This window comes from Anabrus simplex, chromosome 1 (genome assembly GCF_040414725.1).
Source record: "Anabrus simplex isolate iqAnaSimp1 chromosome 1, ASM4041472v1, whole genome shotgun sequence".
Taxonomy (NCBI): Eukaryota; Metazoa; Arthropoda; class Insecta; order Orthoptera; family Tettigoniidae; genus Anabrus; species Anabrus simplex.
This window is the reverse complement of record NC_090265.1, coordinates 558,995,676-559,016,241: the sequence shown is the minus strand read 5'-3', so window position 1 is coordinate 559,016,241 and position 20,566 is coordinate 558,995,676. Positions and strand designations below refer to the sequence as shown.

Sequence of the window (20,566 nt, the reverse complement as noted above, 5' to 3'; positions counted from 1 at the left end):
TCCCCATATGAGAGCACGTTATTCCCCTCCAGTTATTGCAATCTGAGAGGTCACCCTTCCATGTGAGATTTGTGCTGGACAAAGCGGAGGCGGGACAGGTTTTTCTCCGGGTACTCCGGTTTTCCGTCATCTTTCATTCCAGGAACACTCTCCATTCTGGTTTCATAGCATGTATCACTCATTAGTATATCACTTTGGGAGTGGCGACCCCATCGTACTAAATAGCCTATATACGGTTCATTCATAACATCCCTGACCCGGTCAAAGACTGGAAAACAGGTTGTAGGTTTTCATTTTCAGTATGGGTTAGACCACTGTTGCACTGAACTATTAACACTGGATGTCAGATAAACACTTTCTACGTCAGAACATAACATTAAAAATATATTTCAGAAAAGTACTTATATTAACTATTCTTGTATTACTGGTACTTCAAAGTATCATAACAGGTAAAAGGAAATTTTAGAAATGGAATTTAGTTTTTTTTTGAAACATAACCAGGTCAGACTATTTATTATTTTGAAAAATAAGATTTAAAAAAAGAAAACACTGTGATTATACATAATCAGAATCTGATATATCAAAGCCATCATCTTCATGGTCTCAGAATATTTTAAGAAAGGTTTCAAAAAAGAAAACATTGTGAATACTTAAACATAATCAAGTATATCAATGCCACCACCTTCATGACTATGTCAGACTATTTGACAAATAAGATTTACATAAAGAAAACATTGTGATTATACATAATCAGATATATCAAATCCATCATCTTCATGGTCATCTCAGAATATTTGAGAAATAGGTTTCAAAAATAAAACATTGTGAATACTTAAACATAATCAAATATATCAACGCCATCACCTTCATGATCATGTCCTTCCTGATCAGCATCAGAAGTAAGACCATTAAAGAAAGCATGATGTATGGGTGGCACATATTTTAGCAGCTCTTTAACCTGTTCACTGCTGAGTTTTGATGACCAGGCGAGCCCTCTGGGCCGGGCTTTTTTAAGGAAGAAGCACTTTCACACATACATGTTTACTGATACAATTAATGGAATGCAAATCGTCCCCTTAGTCCCGCAGCCCAATACGGGGTCGGGGATGAAGTGAAATTATATTTTACACCCTATTTTTATGGCCGGATGCCGTTCCCGATGCAAATCTCAGTTGAGAAGATAATGAATATGAAATTAATTATGGTGAATGAAACTGGGTAAGGAAGTGGAACGAATCGGCTGTGGTTTATGAATAGGAACTGTCCCGGCATTTGCTTGAGAGTGCAAAAGGGAACGAGTGCAGAGCTTGGCTCCAAAGACGTAGCATGTTAATACGCGTGGCTACTCCACTCAGTGATACTATTACTGAAATATAATATAAAATGTTGATCCAAGAACTGGTATTATCAAAATCATTTATATTTGGGGGAAAATAATGTATCCGAGGAAGGGGTGACAATTCCGCATGAGATTCATCATTACTACTTTGTCTCGCTCTTTCTTGTAGTTCAGTATTGCCACTTAGATATTCTCCATCTTCATTATCTTAATATAGCACTCCAGAATCACTTTCATGAGGAAACCTTCAATTTCTTCGTCAACAAGAGATTAATGTATACTTCTAGCTATTGACTTTACGTCGCACCGTCACAGATAGGTCTTACGGCGACGATGGGACAGGAAAGGGCTGGGACCGGGAAGGAAGCGACCGTGGCCTTAATTAAGGTACAGCCCTAGCATTTGCCTGGTGTGGAAATGGGAAACCACGAAAAACCATCTTCAGGGCTGCCAACAGTGGGGTTCGAACCTACTGTCTCCCGAATACTAGACACTGGCCGCACTTAAGCGACTGCCGCTGTCGAGCTCGGTAATGTATACTTCAAGATGCCATGATGGCTACACATAAGCGGGCAAGATGTTCCACTCCAACAAAGCTGAAATAACACCAGATCGCTTTCAAAACACGCAGAATGGAGTGGTATATCTGCCGTACAGAACTTCCTTGAGCATTTCCACGGAATCTCAAAGCATGACACTATATCACATACATTTGTAAGACCGGTGAAGTACACACTGCACCAAAACGTGTATATATACGGGTTTGGCGGACGAGGCACGGCGTTCAATAACGTATATATACGGGTTTGGCAGTGAATGGGTTAATATCTTTCAGTTTACTGGCTTTGATTGGCCTTGGAATTTTGTGCTTTACAGGGAGCATAATGGTAGCAAGATCAAAAGTGTGTTTCTCTCTACGTATTTTCCCCTTAGTAACATTTACTGAACTGTAACCCTCTAGTTGTGACTGTGAATGTTTATAAAAGTATTTCCATGGGTGGTCCTTAGTAAATTTCAAACATGAAATTTTACTAAAATTAACTGCAGCTTTATCTTCTTTAGGTAACTTTCTATTACACATTTTATCCACTAGTGGTTGTGCTGAAACGAAGTCGTACTGCTTCATTTCTTTTACCTTGAATGGAGTTTAAGGCTTGATTGCGAGATTACACTGACCCATTCTGAAGGAGTAAATACATAATTATGTACCTTTTTTTCTCTTTTCAATAAAAGCGAAGTCTCTGTCGCAGGGTAAATAGCTGTGGCCAGAGACAAGATATTTATGCTCCACAGATTCAACCAAAAGTTTGTGAATAATATGTAGACAGAATGCAACAACGGTAATGTTCTTGTTCTGACCAAAGCAGTTGTCTGAATATGCAACTAATGTTTTAATACCCTGCAGGCGTTCATCACAAAATTCAAACAAGTAATTATCTCACCTGCACCCCTTCCTGCATAATTTTCAGGCCACACATACATATAAACTTGTGCAGTAATGTATACAAAAGTTATATGTCCATAACTGACGCTTATAAAATACTTCATTAGTGTGAAGATGAGGGGTTGGTAGTGCTTGTTGCATATCAAATGTAATGCAGTAACCTTCATATCATTGACTTCTTTCGACTTTTTAATGTCATCCTTAAGATTTTCATTGGCTTGTGTAACCTTTCTTTGGTGCAGTTCTAAATCTGCTTTTAATGTCATTCTACCTTCCTCCTCATCTGCACACTCTAGCTTAGCATTTAACACATCACAAGTTTTACAAGTGTCAGATGCAGGCTTTTGGAAAGAAAGGTTAAATTAGGTATTGAAAATATGTCTACACATATACTCATTCACAACAGGTTCGTTCTTATGTTCAGTTTTCATCCATTTAACTTATAACAAATAAAGTCTAGATACATTTAACCCCTCTGGAAGATATCTTCTGTAAGGAATCACTTTCACTGAATAATGAGTTGCACGTTTAGAAATGGACTCAATATGTTACTGAACATATTTTTGTTGGTTTTCAGTAGTTTTATTAGGCCTACTGTTGTGTTTCCCCCTACCATCATGTTTGGGAGTTCTTTCCACTTGTCTTGTGGAAACACGACGACTCAGTCTACCATTACTTATTCCCAGTAACGAAATGAAGGCTTCTTTCCAAATTTTCCCATCACAACCCTGAACACAAGCAAAATATTCTCGAGATAATTGACGTCTGCTGTTACTTTATCTTCACCATATTGTTTGTTTACATTACTCACTTTTACATTACCACTTATAAATGCATTTTATAGAGCAAAATCTCTTAGTCTCCAAAACCTTTCAAAAATTCCCTTTCTGTCGTTCTCACTGATCCCTTCATAGGACTTATTTACACAGTTGCATGGTGGACCTTGTTGTCTCTTGGCAGCTGCCTTTCCTGTACGACCGACATATTGTTCTCCAGTGTTTCTTTTTTTCTTCCTCATATTTCTAGCCCACATTTCTTTGTTTCTTATCCTCTTTCGACTTCTTGTACTGTCCTTTTCCATTGAATTTTCGTCAGAACTATCACTTACATCACAGACAACACTAACACCATCAGCCATTTTTTTTGTTTCCTCATATACCAGTTGTGATAGGCAGAAGTGGCTACAGTTGCACTAAATATTCATTGCTTTCTTTCAAGGGCAAAAAAATTAACATAGCTGCCAACACACAAAAAACTACTTTATTCAGTATATATCGAGTCTACAATGTTTTCAAAGCTAATAATAACAGATGGCACAATTAATTCAATTTCGACATTGGGGAGGGTTAGACCACTGTTGCACTCAGCCTTTCAATTGTTGTGTCTCAGATGTCAAGGCTACTCCATTTTCATCTCTGACTAATTTCTCCCCTGAAAAAGTTCCTCCTAGAAAGCTTTCTCGTAATGGCATATACTTCTTTGCTGTTGCAGACTCATGCTGCTGCTTCTGCTTGTGTTGCCAGTTGGTCTGTAAACACTTGTTTCTCTCTCCTCACACTCTTCTTAACCTCCTTGTTGGCCTCCCTGTATTTTTCCATTGCTACTGCTTTCTGGTTTCTTGTTCTGCTGGAGTTGACAAGTGCCTTGCACTCTCTTCGCTTTTGGATTGATTCCCATGTGTCATCCGATATCTATTCTTTCCTCCCTGGTACTCTGTAGTCCACTATCTCTTCACATGTGTCATGAAAGGGTTCCTTGACTGTGTTCCATTTAGTATTTACCTCTTCATCTGGTTGTTCGGCGAGGGCTTCAAACCTGTCCTTGAAATGTATCTTAAATTCATTTTGCACCTCAAGTTTCCCAAATTTCCTGGAGTTGAAACATTTCATTCATACTGCTGCCTGTTTTACTGATCATAAGGTGATGGTTGCTCCCTGCATCTGCTCCATGTTTATTCCTCACATCCAGGAGCAAATGTCTCCATCTTTTACTTTTTGCCAAGTGATCAATTTGGTTTTCTGTCCGGAGATCAGGTGACACCCACAAGATCTTGTGGCAGTTCTTATGTGGAAACAATGATTCACCTATAACCAATCCAAAATTACTTCATTATTGTTTTCTTCTCCAATTCCGTGTCTACCCATGATGATTTCTCTTCCTTCATTTTCACTACCAATTTTTGCATTTAGATCTCCCATCAATACCACAGTGTCCTTCTTTATCCCTGCCAGTGTTCATGTCAGCCTATCATAAAACTCCTCCTTCTCTTCCTCTTCTGCTACCTCTGTTGTTGCATAGCACTGTACTATGGTCACAGGTCTAACTTTGGTTCTTATTCGTACAGTAATTATCCTGTGTGATACAGGGGTCCATTCCATTATGCTGTTTTTTGCTTTGCGAGTAAGACACCCACTCCACTTGAATGCTGATCATTTTCTTCTCTTCCAGACTAAATGAAGACACCACCCTCTTCTGTCCTCACCTCTCCGTAGCCTGTCCATCTTGTTTCACTCAACCCAAGTATCTCCAGTTTATACATTTTCATTTCTGCCATTACTTCATACATAGTTTTCACATTTCAGAATCTGATTCGTGTCCTGTATTTCATTGCAAAAGTCGATGCAGAAAATACAACCGACATAAATTTCATCTGGTTTCTGTAATGAGTTTAATTCAGGTATGCAAGTTATTAGCCTACAGCACCCTAAGTCCAGTGGATAAATTAAACAGATCTTGTGATAACTAAAACACATGTCTGCAACATTGTCTTTGTCTTGTATACATATGTTTTAGTTATCACAAGATCTGTTTAATTTTTATTTGGCTGAAGATGGCCACTAAGTGGCTGAAACTAGTCCCAAGACTGATGTAATATTATTTCCTTTATATATTGTATTGAAATATATCGACTGTAGACTTATTTCTTATAACTGCACTTCAGTACGGAGCAAAAATGAAATGTATAATTTATAATAATGTAATATGGCACAGAACGCACTCGCTAGTTTGTTTCAGATATTAATGAAATTATGTATTCAGGTATACTGTACTATAAAATGGCTTTGTGGACACCCCCCCTCACCCAAACCCATGGGCATCCCCGCATGGCAGGCCCTATGGGCCCATTAGGTATTCCTCTGCATAGTGTACAGAAAAGAGAAGTTGCTGTGGATGTTGGTGTCAGTTACATATTAGGTATGTTTTGATTTGCCAAGTGATCAGTTAAAGATTTTAAGTCACCTACAAGCCAAATGCAAATAATAGTGATGTGGTTCATGAACCTATGAGCAAAGTAACAATGAAATATGATTAAAATTTGCACAAGAAACGTTTATAAAAGATTCAATCATCCAAAAAATGCAAGAGAAGTTTTCTTAAAATTGTGAGGGTATAAAGTTGATATCAATTAATGATTTAAAAAATTGTAGTGATAACTTCCAAATTCAATCATAGCTAACCTTACAATCTACTGAAATTGGTCATTATTATGCTCGAACAGTACATTTTCATGTTATACCATGCAGCCCAAAATTTTTGGTCAAGGTCACTCATTGAAAGATGCTCAGTTAATGCCTTGTTTCCATTTACCGTCACACTTGTGCTATGGTGCTTACCATAATGCACCAAGTTCCAGTCACCATTCATGGTATCTTTTGTAATGCATTTAATGGAGTTATTTTTCATATCAGTGAATAAGTCACCAGAGGGATATACTAAGTAAATTCATGTTGGATATTAACCAAACTAACACTGTTGTTGTAGCAGCAGCTATAGCAGGAACATTTTCTGCACAGGCAAGTGCAGAAAGAAGTAAAAAGAAACAAATGTGTTAATACTCGTATATAGCCTACTTGACTTTCATCATCCTTAAGAATGATCAAATAACTGTTGAGTTTATTGCTGCAAAAGATCACATACCATCTGTACAATCAATATTGTAATGAAACTATGTCTAATCTTTACGCAGTATCATTTTAGTATCTTTTTCTTCCTAAAATCAGCAGTGTACTACTACATGAACACTGCTATTGACATGTGGCCTCTGATCACAACTTGTTGGTCATAAAATGCCATCTGAAGTTGAAGGTATTGATGAAGGGAAGGAATCCAGTGAGATGGGAACTAGACAAGTTGAAAGAAAGTGGAGGATTGTTTCAAGGAACATGTTGCACAAGGACTAAATGGATAGGCTGAAGTAAACACAGTAGAAGAAGGACAGTCATGAAGAATGAGGTCAGTAGGGCTGCTGAGGAGATGTTAGGAAGAAAGGAAAGAGATACTAGACCTGATCGATGAACAACGAAAATACAAGAATGCAAAAAATGAAGAGGGCAGAAAAGAAGACAGGCAATTAAAGAATGAAGTGGATAGGAAGTGCAGGGCAGCTAAGGAAGAATGGCTGAAGGAGAAGTGCAAGGATGTTGATAGTTGTATGGTCCTAGGAAAGGTAGATGCTGCATACAGGGAAATCGAGGAAACCTTTTTATAAAGGAAAACTAGGTGTATGAATATTAAAAGCTCAGATGGAAAACCACTTCTAGGGAAAGAAGACAAGGCAGAAAGATGGCAGGAACATATCTAACAGTTGTATCAAGGTAAGGACGTACGTGATATGGTTCTGGAACAAGAAGAGGCTGTTGATGCTGATGAAATGGGTGACCCAATATTGAGGTCAGAATTCGACAGAGCTTTGAGAGACCTATATAGAAGCAAAACACCTGGAATTGATGACATTCCCTCTGAATTACTGACTGCTTTAGGAGAAACCAGCATGACGTGGTTATTCCATTTAGTGTGCAAGATATATGAGACAGGAGAAGTGCCATCCGATTTTCGGCAGAATGTTGTTATACCTATTCCCAGGAAAGCGAGTGTTGACAAGTGTGAAAACTACCGCACCATTAGTTTATTATCTCACGCCTGCAAAATTCTGGCACATATTTTTTACAGAAGAATGGAAAGACAAGTTGAAACTAGTTGGGAGAAGATCAATTTGGCTTCAGAAGAAATGTAGGAACACTTGAAGCAATCCTGACTTTACATCTGATCTTAGAGGATTGAATTAAGAAGGGCAAGCTCACATACATGGCATTCATAGATCTAGAAAAGGCATTTGATAATGTTCATTGGACTACTACGGAGTATTGAAAGGTGGATCCTTCCCTATAATATTGTACATCTTCTTATTCTGGAGGTGATCGGGATCAGGTATCGAGAAAGAATTATCTACAATCTGTATAAAAATCAGTCTGCGGTGATAAGAATCGAGGGCTATGAGAAAGAATCAGCAATCCAGAAAGGGGTGAGGCAAGGCTGCAGTTTGTCTCCTCTCCTTTTCAGTGTTTATATAGAACAGGCAGTAAAGGAAATCAAAGAAGAATTTGGAAAGGGATTCACAATCCAAGGAGAGGAAATCAAAACCCTGAGATTTGCCAATTATATTGTTATTTTATCTGAGACTACCGAAGATCTGGGGAAGTTGCTAAATGGTATGGACGAAGTCTTGGGTGAGGAGTACAAGATGAAAATAAATAAGTCCAAAACAAAAGTAATGGAGTGCAGTCGTACAAAGATGCAGGAAATATTAGAAGGAAATGAACTCTTAAAGGAAGTAGTTAAATATTGTTACTTGGGTAGTAAAATAACTAACAATGGCAGAAGTAAGGAGGACATGAAATGCAGGCTAGCACAAGCAAGGAAGGCCTTTCTTAAGAAAAGAAATTTGCTCACTTTGAATACTGATATAGGAATTAGAAAAATGTTTTTGAAGACTTTAATTTGGAGCGTGGCAATGTATGGAAGTAAAACATGGACGATAACTCGCTCAGAATGAAAGAGAATAGAAGCTTTTGAAATATGGTGTTACAGAAGAATGCTGAAGGTGAGATGGATAGATTAAATCACAAATGAAGAGATACTGAATCGAATTGGTGAGAGGAGATCGTTGTGGCTAAATTGGACGAGAAGAAGAGAGAATGATAGGACACATCTTAAGACACCTAGGACTTGTGCAGTTGGTTTTTGAAGGAAGTGTAGGGGGTTAAGAACGGTAGGCGTAGACCAAGGTATGAATATGAGAAGCAGATGTAGGATGCAGCAGTTACATAGAAATGAAAAGGTTAGCACAGGATAGGGTGGCATGGAGTGCTGCATACAACCAGTCTATAGACTGATGACTCAAACAATAACAACAACATCAGCATAAACTGAAAAATAAGTACCAGGAGGAAAAATTAACTAAGAGTTGAAATTTGAGGAAAAGATTTCAGTAAAGGAACTGTCCAGTTCATTTCAGTATGAATGTGTTATCATTGCATTTGCCCTAAGACAAACTTTAGGATCTGTATATCCAAGTATTGCAGCTAACTGAGAGAGTTTTGTTGCTTACAGGCTGTTTGATGTAGTTTCACACATTATATTCAATCGGGCAGAGGTCTAGAGATTGAGCAGGCCACAGACATTGTGTTACTTAAGGAAGACAAAAGTGCTGAAACAGTAGGTTTCTGTGATTGTGTGCCTCAGTAAGAACTATAGTACCAGGTATATCTCTTTAGGTCCATATTGGGCCTACCAAGACTTACACTCGTGCTCAGGCAGACTAAGCTTTAGTTATTGAAAACCACTGATCACTGTAGCTGTCTCCAATTATCGCATTATCAATCCCTCTGTAGGTGCATTCTGCAGTGTGTCAGGGTGAATAGGAACAGACATCACAATGTCAGCAGTACACACATCCAGTGGATGATTTGTAATGATTTTTTTGTTGCAACCCATGTCAAATGTAGGTTGGTGTGATTAGCAGTTATAATCCACTTTCATCTGCTGCGATCTCATGAAGTGGTTTAAGTGTGGTCTCTGTGTCTGTACATCTTCACTTTGCTGTTGTAGAAATCCCTGATCACTGCCCCAACATCTCACCCCAGACTTTCCACAAATTGCCTGTTTGATGAATTTGCTTCTGCCTAGTCCACTAAAAATAAAATTACACTCATACTGTTTCAGTATTGACATATAAACCCCTTAAACTCTGCAATGCTAGTATTTTTGTTACCTTTCTGTAGTGTAATTTTGAACTACTATACCATGTCTGTTTACTTGCCCTGATGTATTCCATTTGTGCCTTTTGGTGTATACAGCCTGTTCAGTGTCCTTTTTCAATTTTTGGCTGTTTATAATTATAATGAAATTATTTCTACAACTGCTACTTGATACTATATGTAGTTTTCCTTTTGAAATTTCACCTTAAAAGATAATGTAGATAGTATGTATAGGTTTCCTTTTAAACCTTAACTTTTAAAAAAGAATAATGTAAATGATACAAAAATATCATTGTGACAAATACAAAACCAAAAATTCACATATATTGCTTTAAAAGCTGTGTACAGTAAATGGTTCTCTTAATAGTACTCAAGAAACTCTAAAAAATTTAGAAAGGAAGTGCTGCATTATGAAATATGGTATCTTCATTAAGCCCATAATTAAGATTGTGGAAGTTTGGACATTATTACTGAAATCCAAAACACACATAAGATGTCAAAAATAGTTATTTTGTTAATTTTGTCAGCCTACAAAATACACCATTGTTGTTTCCTGCTGCCTCAGATTTAAACATGACTTAACTAATTTTAATGCCAAAATCTTTTTTTTTTTCTATTTAAGATTTTATTACAAATCACTATAATAAAAGAAATGACTTTAAGTGTAATAAAGAGTGTTAGAAAATAAAATTTAAATATTCCTCTTCTTCATTGCCATCATTCCTTGTCAGGCTGCAGGGTCCCCCTTCCTCCATCTTGCTTTCCACTTAACTTGGTCTGCAGTGTCGGATGATTGGACGCCTGCATGTCCCGTATCCAAATACTACTTCTTTCTACCGAATAAAATGAAGTGCTTACATTTCATTGTTTAAGATAAGCATTTTTTCTTAGTCTGGAAGGACAGTTATGTTAATTTGTGTATATTATTATAATTATATTGTATGGCTTAAAATCTACATACATACAATTGAATATATTACAATAACAAGAAAACAATTTCATATCAGGATGTCCAGCCCTTCCATCCACTCTAACACTGCCTCCGATCGTATAAAGAAATGAGCCCAGCTACCTGAGAAGCACGTAGCTTGCAGATGCCAATGATGTGAGCAATGGTTTACCGTGAGGCACCACAGTTGCATTCCGGTAATGTTATGCAGTTCCATTTGTAGAGTGAGTTCCTGCATCTTCCATGGCCTGTCTGAACTCTATTAAGAATGACCCACTGCCTGCATGGTGCATGAAATCCACTAATAATTTGCTCACCAGAAAATATGTTGTGAAGCGACAGGTCTGTTGAAGATTCTTAGTGGTCTTTCCAAACCTTCACAGCATTAAAGTTGGTGCGGGCCATGTCAGGAGCATCACGCAAAGGTGGATGGCGTGACTTCAACCTTTGAAGATCGAGCGCAGCAATGTCTTCTTGTACCGGTAGTTGGGGGTTTTTGTAGATTCTGGCAGCCAGTCTATCCGAAAAGATCTCATGGCTATCACATGATGTTAAGAACATCAAATGGAGCAGCTCTTTTCAGAGCTCCTTAACAAGAAACATTGGACCTTCCATCCGTATTTTTTTTTTTTTTAGATGTATATGTCCTTGACGTATATCTCCTCATTTTCAAGACCAACAATAGTCTGTCATTATCATTTTGCTCCTCCATAGTAATATGTCTTCAAGATATTTTAATTAATTTATTGAAATGTGCACAAGTTGTCATAACGTCTGGTGTTACCACACCATGTACACTGTTACATTCCGATCACCTCAAACAGTTTACAAGACAAAAATCCACTAGGGATTTTACTCGGTTTTTACATGTAGTAATATGGTAAAAATGAAAATCCACAGCCTCTTTTCAGTCATTTGACCAGATCAGGAGTGGAATGAATGAAGCCCCTATCTAGCAGTTAAAATTGAAATAATTGAAAAATAGATTCAACCTATTCAATACAAAAGAATAAGAAATGTAGTAAATTACATTCTCATTTAATAATAAGTAGAAATGGTACTGGTTTCGACCCTAGTCCAGGTCGTCGTCAGCCGATTAAAACATGAAAAACAATGCATAGGAAAAGGAAAAGATTAGGTACACTCTGGATCAGTAGAAGGGGCAATATAAATGAACGGGGGTAGACAATGTAAATCTCAGAAGAAGTAAAATGAAAGTCAGTCAAAAGAAAACAGTGCGCAATTCTCTGAGCGGCAGTGTGGCACACGCAGCGCTAGGCAAAGTCCCACGATGTTTACGAACAGCGGAGAACGGTTAAATGAGCAAGTTTTTAAACACTGTCAGGCACAAAGTCACATCACAATCGAACACATATGAAGATCCATGATCGTGCAGGAATTGAAGACGAGTAGGTCCATTGAAGCAACTTGCCAGCTCCCGGTGATCAGCGCGACACATTCAATATCAGGCACTGTGGTTTCACGTGGTTTAATTGTGTACAATTACTTATCCAATTGTATTGAATTGTATTATATTTATCTATATACTTACTTTTCCGCAACCGAAGTAAATTACTGGATCTTCAAGCTATTCTCCATTTTACATTGGCGTAAATTTACATTTCCAATTGAACAGTTGAGAATTTATAGTTTATATACATATTTACAAGAGAGTAGCTTGGTGAGCAAGGATATAAAAAAGTATATTACCAAGTGCGTCCCGTTGCTTTAATTGTTACTGTATAGTTACCAACCAATGGCAGTAATTTTTGTTAAAAACATTGACGCCGAGCACTATACCCTTTCCCCCCGACTGTTATACTGTAAATAATTTTATAAACTTTATAATTTCCTATGAGTGCATCAATTATTCTTCAGAGCACCACTGCTGAACTCTGCTATAATTACCCATTGGCATTGCTGCCAACTTCTTATTCTTTAAACTTACATTGTTTAACCATCACCATTGTACAAGAGTTTCTCGCACTTAATTTTTCCATTGTAATGTGTATTAATTTGTGCATGTTAAATACTAATCAGGTACCTGATTTTTGCCTTGAGGAGTTAATTTGACTGATGATGCCCTCAATGAAGGGCAAAACATGTCTCAAGCGGAATTAATAATAAATTCCTAAATGTAAAATTTATATGTATTGAATAGGTGACAAAATAAACCATTTAGCATCCTACAAACACAAATGCTCTCAAGGACTGTGTACCTTCTCATATCATCTTACCTTTGTGGCCTGTCTGAAAATCCCTATCAGCTCACATTCATTAACACTGTTTATTTTCAGGTGATATCTATTTAACCAGCAAAATTTCTCCTCTGATTCTATTCACCGTTCTAACTCTATCCAAATTCACAAATAGAAATAATAATAATAATAATAATAGTAATTATTATTATTATTATTATTATTATTATTATTATTATTATTATTATTATTTCCCTCTTGTTAACTGTATCTGATAATCCTTAAAATAAACTGCCTTTATTTACTTCAAAATAGCTTCCATCGCTATATTAACGTGATTAAGAAACACTAAATAGATTACTCATATGAAATTCTGATAGCATTTTCTAAACAATGTTGATTCTGAAATGATGAACACATAATAACCACATGAATAAAACAATTGGCATTTTCACACTGAAAACAATTTCATTCATGCTTGGGATACATTAAGATCAACATTTTCCACAACTTGATATTACATTTCACCCCGTGCATACCTCTGACTTCATCCATTGAATTACGTAATGTACTAAATATTGACTCCTTTTTATTTACATTTACAAATTATCTCCAATGGTTTCCATGAATGTAGAATTAACCTCTCCTCAGGTCAGCTTGTGTACTGCAATGCAGTAAACCACACCCGCCAAAGCTAGTTCTATAACATGGCTAAATACATTTCTTGTACAGTCTGAACATGCTCATATCAATCAATCAATCAATCAATACTGATCTACATTTAGGGCAGTTGCCCAGGTGGCAGATTCCCTATCTGTTGCTTTCCTAGCCTTTTCCTAAATGATTTAAAAGAAACTGGAAATTTATTGAACATCTCCCTTGGTAAGTTATTCCAATCCCTAACTCCCCTTCCTATAAATGAATATTTGCCCCAGTTTGTCCTCTTGAATTCCAACTTTATCTTCATGTTGTGATCTTTCCTACTTTTATAAACGCCATTCAAACTTATTCGTCTACTAATGTCATTCCACGCCATCTCTCCGTTGACAGCTCGGAACATACCACTTATAATACCAATATAAATGGTCCGTTATTGGACATTATAAATTTTCCAGCTAGCTCATTCTTGGTTGCCAGCGTTTCGCCCTCGTGTGCTAGGGTGGGCTCATCAGTTGGTACCTAGCACACCTACCAATACGCTGGCTAGTGCATACCGTGGAGGCCACTGCGTAGGCTAACTGGAGCCACCGGCAGTGCCAATGCACTAAGAGACTTTGTCTCATCACTAAAAATTGATGCCTGCTTGGCCATCAGATGATATAGATGTTGATTCCCATAGGGAATCTGAAATATTTGTCCTGAATGAGCAAATTTATAATACCAATATAAATGGTCCGTTATTGGACATTATAAATTTTCCAGCTAGCTCATTCTTGGTTGCCAGCGTTTCGCCCTCGTGTGCTAGGGTGGGCTCATCAGTTGGTACCTAGCACACCTACCAATACGCTGGCTAGTGCATACCGTGGAGGCCACTGCGTAGGCTAACTGGAGCCACCGGCAGTGCCAATGCACTAAGAGACTTTGTCTCATCACTAAAAATTGATGCCTGCTTGGCCATCAGATGATATAGATGTTGATTCCCATAGGGAATCTGAAATATTTGTCCTGAATGAGCAAATTTATAATACCAATATAAATGGTCCGTTATTGGACTAGCCAGCGTATTGGTAGGTGTGCTAGGTACCAACTGATGAGCCCACCCTAGCACACGAGGGCGAAACGCTGGCAACCAAGAATGAGCTAGCTGGAAAATTTATAATGTCCAATAACGGACCATTTATATTGGTATTATAAATTTGCTCATTCAGGACAAATATTTCAGATTCCCTATGGGAATCAACATCTATATCAACATACCACTTAGTCGAGCAGCTCTTCTTCTTTCTCTCAATTCTTCCCAACCCAAACATTGCAACATTTTTGTAACGCTACTCTTTTGTCGGAAATCACCCAGAACAAATCGAGCTGCTTTTCTTTGGATTTTTTCCAGTTCTTGAATCAGGTAATCCTGGTGAGCGTCCCATACACTGGAACCATACTCTAGTTGGGGTCTTACCAGAGACGTATATGCATTCTCCTTTACATCCTTAATACAACCCTTAAACACCCTCATAACCATGTGCAGAGATCTGTACACTTTATTTACAATCCCATTTATGTGATTACCCCCAATGAAGATCTTTCCTTATATTAACACCTGGATACTTACAATGATCCCCAAAAGGAACTTTCACCCCATCAACGCAGTAATTAAAACTGAGAGGACTTTTCCTATTTGTGAAACTCACAACCTGACTTTTAACCCCGTTTATCAACATACCATTGCCTGCTGTCCATCTCACAACATTTTCGAGGTCACGTTGCAGTTGCTCACAATCTTGTAACTTATTTATCACTCTATAGAGAATAACATCATCCGCAAAAAGCCTTACCTCCGATTCCACTCCTTTACTCATATCGTTTATATATATATGAGAAAACATAAAGGTCCGATAATACTGCCTTGAGGAATTCCCCTCTTAATTATTACAGGGTCAGATAAAGCTTCACCTACTCTAATTCTCTGAGATCTATTTTCTAGAAATATAGCAACCCATTCAGTCACTCTTTTGTCTAGTCCAATTGCACTCATTTTTGCCAGTAGTCTCCCTTGATCCACCCTATCAAATGCATTAGACAGGTCAATCGCGATACAGTCCATTTGACCTCCAGAATCCAAGATATCTGCTATATCTTGCTGGAATCTTACAAGTTGAGCTTCAGTGGAATAACCTTTCCTAAAACCGAATTGCCTTCTATCGAGCCAGTTATTAATTTCACAAACATGTCTAATATAATCAGAAAAAATGCCTTCCCAAAGCTTACATACAATGCATGTCAAACTTACTGGCCTGTAATTTTCAGCTTTATGTCTATCACCCTTTCCTTTATACACAGGGGCTACTATAGCAACTCTCCATTCATCTGGTATAGCTCCTCCGACCAAACAATAATCAAATAAGTACTTCAGATATGGTACTATATCCCAACCCATTGTCTTTAGTATATCCCCAGAAATCTGATCAATTCCAGCCGCTTTTCTAGTTTTCAACTTTTGTATCTTATTGTAAATGTCATTGTTATCATATGTAAATTTTATTACTTCTTTGGCCTTAGTCTCCTCCTCTATCTCGACATTATCCTTGTAACCAACAATCTTTACATACTGCTGACTGAATACTTCTGCCGTTTGAAGATCCTCACATACACACTCCCCTTGTTCATTAATTATTCCTGGAATGTCCTTCTTGGAACCTGTTTCTGCCTTAAAATACCTATACATACCCTTCCATTTTTCACTAAAATTCGTATGACTGCCAATTATGCTTGCCATCATGTTGTCCTTAGCTGCCTTCTTTGCTAGATTCTATTTTCTAGTAAGTTCCTTCAATTTCTCATAATTTGTGAAAAAGCATTATCTGGTGCATAACAAGCTCAAACCATTTTAACTGCCAAGTGGACATGTTAAGGACAGCAACAACTGTGATACAATCTTTTAACACACATTTTGAAGAGTGCTATTTTAGTGTTTAAGATTATATGTATATCTAGCTGAGGATGGTCCAATCAAAGGATTGAAACTAGTTCTAGTGTTTTTAATATAATATAATTGAACTTTAAATTATTGTACTGATTAGATGGAACATCCCCTTGAATTAAGGAATCATCAATACAGACAACATGAAATTTATATCATATGAGATCCTTCAATGTGTTAGTGCGACTATTAACAAGTAAACCAAATTAAAATAATAAGTGAGTTAATCCACCTTTTCAATACAAATTAAATAGTGTTTATTAAATAAACATTTAATGGGACTAGTTTTGACCTATTTAAAAGTCATCTTTAGTCATATTGCGTGTAGAACAACGTATTTGAATAACCCATCGTACCACTATAAGGATGTCAAGAGGCTAAAGAGGAAATTTAGGGTGATAAGTAATAAAATGAGTAAAAAGGGGAAACAAGGGAAAACTGACATTGCTACAGATGGAACTAAATATGGTAAGAGCAGAAACAATAGAAAGTCTTTTGAGTAAACTAATAGCCAGAGGAGAGGGTATTAAAGACAAATGGAGAAATTTGTAAAAGTACTCTACGTTGCCACTAACGACTGGACACCCATCTGACTACGATGTCAGTATTACATAGGTCTACACTTCATTGCTATCTCAGCCTCTACATTTATAGGAAGTACCTGTAGTTGTAGAATGTTGTTCTAACATCATGGTTTTAATCAAAACAGTACTCCTTCAGTGCTTACTGTACATATTGCTTCCATTACTTGGGAGCATGTCCTAAATGTGTACATGTTGCATGTAAGCTCTGGGAAAGGATTCTTTCTGATTACCATATATTAAACACGACTGCACAATTACTAACTGGTTTGATTACAAGACAATTCGGGTTTAGGAAAAGTTATTCCAATGGGGCTCTACTTGTAGGAAGGATTCCATTGTAGATATTTTAGGTTCAGGAGGTCAAATGGAATGCATTGCTATTAACCTATCCAAGACTTTTGTTGGATCATGGAAGGATAGACAAAAATGAGAGCTATTGGACTAGATAAAAGAATGATTGAATGGGTGACTATATTTCTAGAAAATGGACCTCAGAGAATTAGTGTAGGTGAAGCTTTATCTGATCCTGTAATGGTAAAGAGGGGGCTCCTCAAGTCATTAATATTGGACCTTTATATTTTCTTATACAGTAAAACCTAAATAAACTGGAAACCTGCCTTAAACGGACCTTTTCTTATGGTTGGATGAAACTATATGGCACTTTATGCAGCCTAAAATGGAACCTGTCCAACGCCGAAATGGACTGATATTTCCAATCCTGCGAGGGAAATGTCTCTGAATGAAATGGAACTCCTGTCAGTGTAATGTTACATGTAATATGTACAATAGAAACAGCAAGCAAGGAATTCTACCATGCTACCAATTTCTGTTGTTGTTCTTATACTTTAATAATTTAGGGGCTTAGAACATTTGTTGGAGCCAGTAATGCAGTCACGTTCATTTTGGTGAACTAGCACCACCTGCCCATGTCTCAAGTGTTTATTGTCACACACACCCCCTCCAAAGATGCTGGAATGCTGGACTTCCTGATTTGGAGAATGTGTGTGTCAACACAATGTAGTGCACTTCCAACTCAGTCGCCATGTTATTCTACCAGTGTAAGCATGCTTGTTCTCTAGTGCGAGTGTTGTTGAGCTGAATTTATTATTCCTCAGTTTGTTAGCAAATACTGCAGGGAAGAAACATAAAACTCTATCCCTTGATGACTAGAAGCAAGTGAAAATCAGAAGTAGTCAGTGAAATCTCTTCAAGTGTTATTTCAGTACAGCTCTGTGACAAACTTAAGAGAAAGGAAGGAATGGCTAGAACATATGTGGTCTCTCTATTTTGTTTTGTATTGCATTATCTAATCCAACTTTGTACATACACTTAAACCTGTCTCAAATACAGGAACTTACTTTAATCTACATTAATATTTCTACATTGTTCCCCTTATAGCAAAGTGAAGCAGCAAATCATCTCATACAAACATGGTTGATAAAATGCATACAAAAGCATTATGTAATATCTTTTCACTTCATTGTCATCAGAAATTCTGAGACCTGACATTAGTTAATGCTCTGTCTTGCAAAACATTTTCCTATTTTTCCATGGTTTCCCATTTTCACACCAGGCAAATGATCGGGCTGTACCATAATTAAGGCCACGGCCACTTCCTTGCAACTCCTAGCCCTTTCCTATCCCATCATCGCCATAAGACCTATCTGTGTCGGTGCGATGTAAAGCCACACGCAAAAAATTTTAAGACATTTTGTATTATGAGGTGTATTTGAGACTTGCTCTGAACCACTCATTAAATGAGCTAATTTGATTTGAGTTGCTTCATTTTAACTTTGTCTCCTAGTTTTTCCCTTCTGACAGCATGATTCATGTTAGCAAAATATAATCTGAAACAGAATAAAACATTGCTAACCCTAGAATGCAAAGCAATGGAGGGTGATAAAACTATTATGGCCAAGGAAAAACGTATTTTTAATAATTTCCCAAAAAATATTGTAATGGTATAATTTTTTCCATCTGACTCAGCCTTTCCATATTATCTATACTTGCATGAATCATCTAACTTTTAAAAAAAACTACTCTTGTGAAAAAGAATTAAAATTCATCATAAGCAACCTCAATATTGCCATCACATTCCAAAACGCCTTCACAGATGTGTGGTGACTAGAGTTGGGCAGAGCGGAACATTCAGTTGTTCCGCAACATTAGGAGCTTGAGGCAGAGTGTTTCGGTACGGAGTGCCAGCACACGGGACACAGGACTGTAACTGCGTCGTAAAGGGAACTTCGAGAGGCAACATGACATGCAAGTAATAAATCTCATTGGAATGGAATGTGCCTGTACCAAATGTGCTGTGTCAAGGCCGCACTAGATAGATCAATTGGCCTTGGCTGTGTCTGACTGTCGATACTGGCTGTGTGCCACCCTGTGCTGGAGTGTAAACATTTTTTCATCTAGTTATATCTTTAATTCCAAAGCGATGACCTATATTTTTTTGGGGCTTAAAAGTTTCCTTAAAGTCCAAATTAATTTTTAACGTCAATCCCCGAGAAAGTGTTGAGGGATATTTTTGAGATATTAAAGAAGGTAAATGGAAGTTGAGAGGGAAGGAATTCGAAGTTCAAAGAGCATAACAGCATGAAAGTAATTAAACCGTACGAAAGACGGTAAACTTTGCATAATGTCGCATCGGAGTCCTGTTCAGGACTTTTTTACTAAAAGAAAACCGGACAGAGTGAAATTCAATTTATGTTCTTCTATTTTGTATGCAAAGGGATCTTCAACTGGCACAATGACAAGACATTTCAAACTTAAACATCCCACAGTTTTCATTTTTGTGTTCTGCGTGTATACTGTATTTAAGTTTTATTTTAATGTTCTGCTTGTATAGTTTTATTTTTAATTTTTGTATGTGTTTAATTTTTATCTTCGTGTTTCGCTTGTATGGGTTAATTATTATTTTTGTGTTCTGCTTGTATATTGTGTACGTGAATAGAGTACTGACAAATGTTTCTTCAACTGTGCGAGTATACTTTTAATTGGTGAAAATAACATTGTGGCCTTTGTAAACACATGTACTGCCAGTGTAATTGTGACAGGTGTATTTCAGAATGAATGAAAACATTCTTATCCTAAAAAAGAAAATTTAGACATGATTTTTTGGGTGAGTATTTCATTCTGAGTTCCGACTGCTTTCTCACGTGCCATGAAGTTTTATCCTGGCCCTAATCACTCACACTACAGGCCAATACATTCAACTAGTGAAAATATTCTTGAATTAGTTACTTTTAAACACCTGCACTGCCATTGTAACCATGTTACGTGTATTTCATATTTACTGGAAAAATCTTAACCTAAAAGCAGCCTTTAAACGTGATTATTGGGCGCGAATTTCAGTGCTCCGACTGTTCGTTTATG

The 20,566-nt window shown here is 37.2% G+C and overlaps 1 long non-coding RNA gene across 1 annotated transcript in view; it reads left to right on the top strand.

Moving 5' to 3' along the window:
* Window positions 1-10,516, top strand: part of LOC137496941 (uncharacterized) — a 179,830-nt gene extending 169,314 nt beyond the window's left edge. Inside the window, exon 2 of the long non-coding RNA XR_011017535.1 lies at window positions 7,978-10,516. This is a non-coding gene — a long non-coding RNA (uncharacterized lncRNA). The remainder of the gene's footprint in view (window positions 1-7,977) is intronic.
* The last annotated feature ends 10,050 nt before the right edge of the window (window positions 10,517-20,566 follow it).